The following is a 10,676-nucleotide window of genomic DNA, read 5'->3' on the forward strand; positions in this document are numbered from 1 at the left end:
TTTTATAATAAAAGGCATTTTTAAAATTCCTTTCTTGCCTAATGAAAAATATCTTTGTCAGCTAGCCAGGAGCTTCCAACAAACGAAATTTCTCCATCAGCAATCAGGCTGCAGTTACTACTTTTGAAAAGAGAAACTCAATATCCTACAAAAGTATATCCAATGGTAGATCTCAGGGAGGCTGGGGAGTGAGGTGTCTTCAGAAGATAGATTCTGATACTGCCCCAAGTTGAGAAATATTCAATTAACATACTACATTTTTACTTTTATAATTTTATATACTAGAAATTTTCAGCCTATAGAGAAGATAGTATAATGAACCCCCATGTACTCAACATCAAGCTGCATTAATTGACCAGGCTAATCTTGTTTCATACCTAACCCATCCCCCACTCTCCTCCCACCTTCCCAACATCAAGTCATTTTATCTGAGGATAAGTTAAAAAATCTCTTTTTAAAACACTACCACCACACCAAGATATGTTTTCAAATATTATCAATAATCCTTTTATATCATTAAATAGCTAGTAAGTATTCAATTTCTGAATAAGATCTATACATTGAATTTGGTCGCTAGGTCTATTACATCCATTTTAATTTACAGGTTTCTCTCTCTCTGTTTTTCCCTTGCAAGCAAGTTCTTTGTTGAAGAAACCAAGTCATTTGTCCTGCAGAATATTCCACATTCTGGACTTTGCCAGTTACATGTCTGTTTTGTTTTTAGCATGCTCTTTTGTCCCTTCTGTTTCCTGTAAATTGTAGTTAGATCTAAACTTAGTCTGATTTGGGTCTAATTCTTTGGCAATACTATACAATGTCCTGTGCCTTCCTGGGATATTAGCTGCCCTTGATGATTATCAGTGGTTGAATTGTGTTCCCCAAAAGATATGTTGAAGTCCTAACGCCCACATTCGTGGATATAATCAGGTTTAAATGAGGCCCACCCTAATTCAGCCCTTTATAAGAGGAGGAATATTGGAACACAGACTCAGGAAGAAGATGACCATGTGACCACAGAGGCGGAGATTGGAGTGTTGCATCTATAAGTCCAGGAATGCCAAGGATTGCCAGCAAACGCCAGAAGCTAGAAGAGGAAAGGAAGGATCCCCTACTAGAGCTTCAGGGGGACCATGCCCTGCCAACACCTTGTGGTGCTTTGTTATGGCAGCTTCGGAAAACTTAATACCATCATCATTGCCTAGAACCATTGTTTTTTTTTTAAAGCCTTTCGAAATTATGTTATTCCTTCTTAATTACTGGCTGGAATACTCCTATAAAAAGAAACATTCTTTATTTGGTTATCCTAAAGTTCAATTCATATAGCAAAGGTAGATCCTTTCTCTTTACTTGCCTGTTTTCAGAACAATGAGTTGGTTCCCCAGTATCATCCAAAGGTGAATGACGGTATTTCTTTTTTCTTTTTTGAGCATCATTATGAAGTTGTGAACTTTCCACATGATTCATGTGTCTCAATCCCTCTCAGTTAATATTTTTCATGTTTAGATTGTCCCATTTGTGGCCAGTGAGCCAGAGCCTTGACAAGTTAACTTTTGAGTCCTTTTGACATGAACCCAAGAATTTTGAGTATGCTGTGATGTTCCAGATTCATCATGTACATTTCCTTTCTCAGACAAGAACCATCCACTTCCCCAAGGAGCCCTGGTTCCATTTAATGGAAAACAGTATGCAGAGGCTACAAACCGCTGCTAGTGGCATGCATAGCATTTGATTGGTCACTATTTCTAGGCCTTTTTAGTGGACAGAGATGAAAAATAAATTTTTCAAAATAAGAAAATGTATCATCAATTTATACTAATATTTTCTATTCAAATGTGAGATTATAGAATGTTTATTAAATTTTTAAATCTATATTTGCATCTCTGTCTCTTACGGTAAAATTCTTGGTTTCTATTAACATTAATATAATTACTTATTTGCTTTATCCTATAGTATATAGCTAACTGTTTTAGAATAATAGCAACAATATTATTACTCACGACATGACTATCGAAAAGTTTAAAAATTTTTTTGGACTTCTTTTTGCCTTAGGACTTCTTCCACTAGGATGTACTGCAATTTCCTCTGTTAAAAGTCTCTTGAAACAATTCCTTTTTATGTGGTTGGCCACAAACTCAATATATAGTTAGAAACATATTTTTGCTTCATTTTGTTTTGATTTTGATTTTAGGGAATTGCCTTTGTTTTTTAATTTTGATTTAATTTAGTCTATATTTTTATGTAAATTATTCTCATGAGTCCAAAATCAAACCTACAAAACAAGGTATACTCAAAGAATTCTAGCTTTTAACTCTGTCTCTTTCTAGTTTTCTCCATCCCTCTATAGATAGCCACTAAAAATATAATTTATTCTTTTATTGGCTTTTTTTTGAAATGAGACAAAAACCACTGTTTTTATTGTTTAATATCAACAAGTGCTTTATTGAGGTGACTTTATATGTAAGTGTATAGCTTGGTAAATTTTGACAAATATATACACCCATGTAACCAGATCAAGATAAAATATATTTCTACCACACCCAGAAAGTTACTTTGTCCCCACTCTGAGGCAACTCCCATCCCAGAAGTAGCTACTCTTCTGATTTCTACATCAGAGATTAGTTAGTTTGGTTCATCCTTGACTTTTACAGAAATGGAACCATACAGAGTACACTCTTTTGTATCTGGTTCAATTAGTGTAATGTGTTTGAGAGTTATCATGCTATTGCTTTAGTAGTTCATTATTTTTTATTGCTGAGTAGTATTCCATTGTATCAATATACTACAATTTGTTTCTCTTTTCACCTGTTAATAGACTTCTGGACGATTTCTAGTTTTTGTCTACAAGGAATAAAGCTGTAAAAACATTCTTATACTATTATTTTTGTAATGAAACAAATACTTTTTTAAAAATAACGATTGCCTGGAATCTGCTTATGAGAATACAATCCAACAGACTTTGTGTGTGAAATATTCCATGAGACAAAAAAAAAAAATATCAAAGTCATGAAAAACAGAGAAAGGTAAGGGACTGTATTACGCTAAGACAGACTAAAGAGACATGAAAACCAAATGCAAGGTATGTACCTTAATTACATTTTGGGTTAAAAAAATAACTATAAAAGACATTTTGGGGACAAGTGCAAAATTTAAATACGAACTAAATATTAAATGATATATTTGAATTATTAATTTTCTGAAGTGTAATGATGAAGGGGGTTGTGGCTATATCATGGAATATTTTCATTCTTAGGTAATATATGCTGAAGATTTTAGGGTGAAGTGTCATCACGACTTACTGTCAACACAAATTACTCAGCAAAAAGAAATTTGAGTGAAAGCGTGCAGTGCAAATGTGGCAACATATTAATAATTAATGAATCTAGGTGAAGGATTACACATGTTCATTGTATTTATAAACCTACAGAACATAGAAGATTTTCTGTAGATTTAATTTTTATGTTAGAAAAAGTTCAGGGAAAAAAATAATGGTAGTTACCATGGGACTCATAAATCACTATACTCGTTATTATGAGCAGATCTCAGCCTGAATAAACCACAAAACAAAACCTTGGAGCCATCAGAACTCGGGCAAGAGCCTGGAGTGCCTTGGGTTCTGGAATGGCTCTCACCTCTGGAAGCTGTATGCCCCAGTACCCCTCACCCTTCTTATTCCACACCCAAATCTGGACTCAAGCCAATGAAGTTTAGTCAAAAATGACCTGGCCTTTTAGTTTCACAGACACTTACAGGGCTTTTTAGCTGCTTTCCCAAAGCAGCAAGGCAGGTGGCCTGTAGCAGGGAAAAGTTCCAGTGGGCCGGCCTGCCTGGAATGAAGCAGGCTCTCTGGGTCTGGGGACCCGGGAAAGGACTGAATATCTAGCAAGGGGAGTGGGTTTCTTGGTGGTGAAGAGTTGGATGGCTGAGAAGAGAAAGGCTACTTTTAGGAGCCTGCAGTTCATTCACGACTGTTGGACACCAACATGAGCTGGGCACTGTGCTACTATAGTTAGTACGAGGGTACAACATACAATGAATGTCTACTCTGTGGCAGGCACTTTGCTAAGCATTTTGCCTGTACTGCCTCCTAAAACTACCCTAGATGCTACTCTCTTGCACAAGAAGGAAACTGATTCTCAAACGGGCTAATTAACTTGCTCTAGCTGGACCCACTACTCTTACCTCCTGCTCGGTTTCCAGCCAGTTCCTCCAACAGGCCCCACTTCTCTAGCTTTGGGGACTTTCCCTGATACATATTTTTACCCAGCCCTTTTTTGCTCAGCTAAATCCTACCCATCTTTCAGCTTAATACTCAGCTATCATTCCTCAAGGGAAGCCTTTCCGTTCTTGTCCTCATCATACAATTATATAATCCTATGTTTAATTATCAATCCTCCCCAAACCTCTGGGCTCTTGGGGAAAGGAGAGCGTCTGACTGTCTGTTACTGAAACTCTCAAGCCTTGATATGAGGTAATAGGAGGGTCCCAATTTTCTGACTCTACTCTCAGGTTCTGATACCTTGGCCGATATCAGAAAAAGCAGTTAAGGAAGAAGGGCAAGATTGGGGGAAGGAGTGGTCAAAACAAGCAGCTGATTTCCTAGCAATCAGATATAATTGTATAAAACTCAGAGAGAGTGTGTGGGCATTGAATTTTAGGCAATTCGCTTGTGTAACAGGAAGTATGGTGAAGAGAGACTACCTAAGGGTTAAAAAGAATCATTAATGGAGCAACAACTTCTATCTAGAGGTGATATCTCAGGGCCACATGAATGGCCCGAAGGCAGGTCTGCCCTGCTCACCATCCCCATCCGCCCATCCATCCATTCATTTGCTCACAAATACTTACTGAGGTCTGTCCGCTCTATGCTGGGCACTGTTCTAGGCACTGCTGGGGCAGAGGGTAGAGAACCAAAGGAGGTCCCTGACTTCACAGGGCTTACGTTCTAGTGAGGCTGACAGTTAACTAATAAACAAATACAGAATGCGTCAGGTAGACATAGTAGAATAAGGGAAAATAAATCAGAGTGAGATGATAGCAAGTGATGAGAAGGGCTGTTTTAGGTACAGGAGTTAGAGAAGGCCCATCTCTGACAGAAACCTGGGTGAAGAAGAAAGTGAGCCCCACAGATACCTGGGGAAGGGCATTCCAGGGCAGCATTCGTCATGTTGACAGAATGTCATTAGAAACCTGAGCCTCTTCCTTCAGTGTTTTTAAGTAACTGCTTAGTATTTAAGCTGTCTGGGAAATGAGAACTGGCCAATGCGTGTACTCCTGGGTACAGGCTCTTCACCAAAGCATTTTACACCAAGGGAATGGCTTGTGGCAGCCACAATATCCACCTCCCATCCTCACAGTGGCATCAGGCTTCTCACACCCATCCCCACTCCCTCCTCCTCTGCCCCCAGGACAGGAACAACTCTACCCCAGTATTTCATTTAGAATTTAGGGCCAGCTAATTCTAGGGTGACTCAGGTTCCTGTTGCCCTTGGACTCCACCTGAAATGCAACTCCCGCAGGCCATGTCTCCTTACCCTCAACCCTGAATTGTTCTCATCATCCTCTCACTAACCTCACACCCCTCCCTCCTGGAATTCCCTACCACCCTTCCCAGTACACCCACCTAAGGTAAACAACACCCCAAACCTCAGCCTTTTCTCCCAAGTGCTCCTCCACTCCTCTGTGAGGGCCTGCCCCCCACCTAGCCTTCCTTTACCACCCTCCCCAGGGAAGGCTGCTCATTCTCCCACATCCTGTGGGGACCTGGAGGAGACCAGCATTGTCCTCATTGCCTGGGGCTTTGCTTGTCCCCTCCTTTATAAAAACATCCTTTGATTCTAGTCCCCGCCGCTTCTCCCCTCTGCTTTTCCTCACTGATGCACCTGACCAAAAGCTGAGTCTCCTGTAACAGTTTTTGAGGAACTGGCTCATAGAGTTCCTTCTACTCCAGCACTTAACATCACACCTTGGGAAATGTCAAAATCTGGCTGATGATTCTCTTAAAACTCTGGCCTCACAATTCCTTGGCTTCTTTGAACACGATGACCTTCATCTGCTCTCTACTCAGCCGCCCACAGCAATCAAGTGGTCCAAAGCATGAGCACAGAGACCGGAAAAGAAAATGGAGATGGGTGAACAGAAAACTAAAAGGAAGCACACACAAAAAATGGTGAGAGCCAAGATTTTTCTCTAGAAACAGGACTGGAAAGCTCAAAGCTCCATTTTGAGCATGTAGGTTACATGCTTTACGGATGATTTCATTTGGTTTAAAAACTTATTTGGTCTGGTCAGAAATGAGAGCCTTCTGGTTAATAAAACATTTTTGTTTAAAGAAAATGACTATATACACATTACTAAACAGAAAAAAAAAGCATACATGGAAACTTTACTAAGTATCATTGACCCACTCTTTGCTGAATAATAACATCCGTTGCATTTATAGAGCACTTCTGCACATTTCATTTCATTTAAATCTCCAAATAGTCCTGCCCTGGCTCCCTTATATAATTCCACCATGACTCAGCCTCCTTGTTAGGAAATTTAGACACAAATCATTGGTTCAAACGAGGCTGACTTGACCAAAAGGTATTCCAGTGCCCCGAGGTGGGTTGGGAGGTGACAGTCAGAGAAAGGCAGCCAGCATGCATAGAGCTATGGGGTGGAGGAGATAACCTAGTTCTGCAAGGTTCTGACTAAAGCATTTGCCCCTAGTCTTTTGGGTCTATGCCACAGGTCAGCAAACTTTCTATAAAGAGGTAGGAAATAAGACAATATAAAAGAAATAGCATGACTATATTCTAGTAAAACTTTATTTAAAAGTAAAACTGAAATTTAAATTTTATTTAATTTTCACATATCATGAAATATTGCTTTTCCTTTGATTTTTGTCAACTATTTACAACTGTAAAAACCATTCTTAGCTCACGGGCCATACAAAAACAGCCAGTGAGCTGGATTTTGCCCAAGGCCACAGTTTGCTGACCCCTGGACTGTGCCAATACACTGATACAGGAACTTGGCAGCTGGCATTCTGTTCATGGACTAAAGGTGATAACAGCTGTCATTGCACTTACTCTGTGCCAAATACTACAAAAACACTTTATATATTTATTATCGTTTAATCTTCATTTAATCATGTAAGTTATGCCATCTCCATTTTACAGATGATCAAAACAGGGCTCTGGGAGGATAATCTGTCTGAGATCACACAACCAGTAAGGTTAAGAGATCCCTCATCTAAGACTGTGGCCTTAAATAGTGGGCTAGAATGTTCCCCATGCTCTCCACTGTATACACTTCTGGGTCTCAAGTCCCCTCACTGTACCTATCCATCCTCCTGTATTTCCCTGCTCTTTTGCTGTTTTGACTCTTGCTTTCACCTTCTCTTTCTTCCCTACCTTAAGATTTATCTTCTCCCTGGCCTGACAATTGTTCAGGCTGGACACCAGGAAACCTCTATCTTTAACTTTATCCAAATCCATGGATTTGGGTCACGGAGCTTGAGCCAGGATACGGTGCCTTTTCTGGGGCAAACCGGAGCTGTTGGAGCCCAAAGCCCTTAAAGGTGCTGAGTGTCAAACCAGTGTGAAGTCTGAGGGTGGGTGGGCCCAGGAGGAAGGGGAACCACAGGTTGGGACATGGGCAGAGCTAAAAGGGAAGGGAAAGGAAGCAAAGTTAAGTCTGGGTTGGTTGCCTTACATCGAGCAGAGAGTTCCAAGGCTGTCCTTCAACTGTGGTCAGCTTTGAGGGGCACTGGGCAGGCAGGCCTGTATTGAAGGTGCATGGTTAAAGCAAATAGGTTCATTTTGGGGCTTCCTTCTTGTGAGCAACAATATTCCTGGGCACCCCTTGGCATCTTCAGTTCTACCCCATTATTAATCTAGGTGCTAGGGGAGAGTGTCTCAGATGGGTCCAGATGAAACTATCCCAATAGTGTAGAAAACTGGTGCTCAGTCCTGGCAAGCCTGATATCTAAGGGGTATTTTCAGCAGTGCTGACTCTGTGGGTGGGACACTGTGGTTCCAGAGAAGTCAGTTCATTTTAAGGCCAGTACCCAGATAACAGAGTTCAGTCCTGGGTGGAGAGGGATAGAGAGGTCATGGAAAGAGGCCAGTCTCAGCAGAGAAAGTGCAGTCGATCAGGAAATCAAGGCTGAAAGCCAGTACTCACAAGGACCAAGCAATCATGGCAGAAGAGGAAGAGAAGCAGTCACCTCTGGGGTCAGCAAGAGAAATGCCAGGTCTCATCAACTAAAAAGGAATAGAGTACAATAGGCTACCAGGCTTGGGATACAATGAGAACCTCAGGGCTGGACAGGCTTTCTTTAATAATGCCCCCAAATCACAAGCTGTAAATTAGGCTGGTATAAGATTGATGAGCTTAACTATATAAAACTTAAGAGCTTCTTTTCATCAAAAGAACTATGAAGAAGTGAGAAGACAAGCCACCAAATGGGGAGAGATATTTGCAACACATACAATCAACGAAGGATTAGTATCCAGAATATATAAAAAAAACTCCTAGAAATCAATTCAATAAAAAAAAAGGGGAGGCGCAAAACGCATGCACATGCATTTCGGAGAGAAGAAAACGTGAATTAGCAAAAATGAAGAAGACTGACAATATCAAAGGATGTGGAGCCCTCCACCCTAGAGGAGTATAAATTGGTTTGACCGCTTGGGAAACTATTTAGCATCATGTAGTAAACCTGAAACTATAAATATCCTATCATCTAGGAATTCTACTCTTACATGTATGCCTTAAGCTAAGGTTTTTCAATCTCAGTGTGACTGATATCTTGGATGAGATAATTCCTTGTTGTCGGGGGCTGTCCTGTGCATTGTAGGATGTTTAGCAGCATCCCTGGCCTCTACCCATCAGGTGTCAGTATTCCTTTACCCCAGTCATGAAAACTAAAAATGTCTAGGACATTTGCTGAATGTTCCTGTCATTGTCAAAAAAAAAATCAATGAGAACTAGTGCCCTAGCAGAGCTCTATAAGAATGTTTGTAGCAGCACAGTACAAAATAGCAAAAAGCATAAACATACAACAACAACAAAAAGAGGCTGGAAACAACATAAGTACCCAACAAAAGAATGGACAACTCTATTGGGGTAAATGATTGCAATGAAACATCTCACGGTTCTAGAAACAAACTAACTTCTTCCAACAATATAAACGATTCTCATAAATGTAGGGGGAAAAAACATATTTAGTATCAGTGTTTCCATAAAGTTTAAGACATACAAAATTAAATAGCATTATTATCTAGGGGTAACTACATAGGTGGTGTGGTAGATTGTATTTCCCAAAAATGACTACAACGATATTTCTGGTCCCACCTGCTCTTCCAGATCTTGTCACTCCCCCATCAAGGAGTGGAGTCAATGTCTCCTCCCTTTGAGCCCAGGTGACTGCTTCAACTAATAGACACTACAGTGACTTCTAAGGCTAAATCACAAAAGGCGATACAGTATCCAGCTGGCTTTCTCTCTCAGGATGCTCACCCTTGGAACTTGGCCACCATGTTGTGAGCAAGCCTAGGCCACGTGGAGAGGCCAAGTGGAAAGAACCGAGGCCCTAGGCCTCAGCCCAGCTCCAGCAGGGAAGTAAATCATCTTGAGAGGTGGATCCAATAGCTCTCAGTTGAGCTACCCCTCCCTATGATGCTATATGAAGCAGAGATAAATGTTCCTTACAGAATCCTGCACGAACTGCCAACTTGTGAGGAGAAAAAGATTGCTATTGTTTTTCACCACTCTTTTGGGGTGGTTCGTTAAACAGCAATAGAAATATGGAATAGATGGTAAAAACAAACTATAATAAACAGCAAAGGGATGATAACGTAAAATTTAAAATCACAGCTACTGATGGGGAGTTATTCACTGGTGGGGAATGCAACTGATTAGGGGCAGGTGGGAAACCACCAGCCACATAACATTCTAGCCTGGGGACTGAGCCTACTCTAGTAGATGAGTGAAACCGCAGACCTTTTTCTACTTCTAAGCATCTGCTGTGCTGAGGATGAACAGTTCTTTTCAGCGTTAGAGAACCAAAGAAAAACTCAAGCCCCAGAGGGAAAGGAAGTGCCCTGATCACATGGTACAGACAGGCCCCACCTGCCTGCTGCCCCTTCAGTGCAGGCCCAAGCTTTTCTGAAGGGCTAGACACAGATTGCGCAGTGAATGCTCTCCTTGGGCAATGCTCTTCTGCCTGTTCAATCAACACTCACAGTTATCTGTTGACATTTTGGAAACAAAACCAAGAACTCTTGTAAGGACAAAGTGAGCATTGTGCCTCTGAGCCATTAAGAATATTCAGAACTGGTCCTAAGCAGTGGCGTGAACACTGGACATTTGTCTTTCAGTGAGGTCTTTGTGTGCAGACTTGGCTCTTAGTGAGACTGTGGTGTTGAAAAACTCTGACATTGGTGCTCCCTGCGTGAGCTTCACTTACTCCTGTTGAGAATTCCATGTTACGTGGACCCAGTGTTCAGCAGGCAGTGAAGATGGCGAATGCAGGACTTCAAGAAGAATCCTACTCAATCGCGGGGACTCCAGAAGAGCCAGACTGGAAGGGGTGGGGTTTGAACTAGGCAGTGGAACTGAGCAAATGGAACCTATCACTCACTTCTGTTCTGCAAATGAGCAGAGGGATGTCCTTCAAACAAGAGATGGTG

The sequence above is a fragment of the Pteropus vampyrus genome, unplaced genomic scaffold, assembly GCF_000151845.1.
Source record: "Pteropus vampyrus isolate Shadow unplaced genomic scaffold, Pvam_2.0 Scaffold22, whole genome shotgun sequence".
NCBI lineage: Eukaryota > Metazoa > Chordata > Mammalia > Chiroptera > Pteropodidae > Pteropus > Pteropus vampyrus.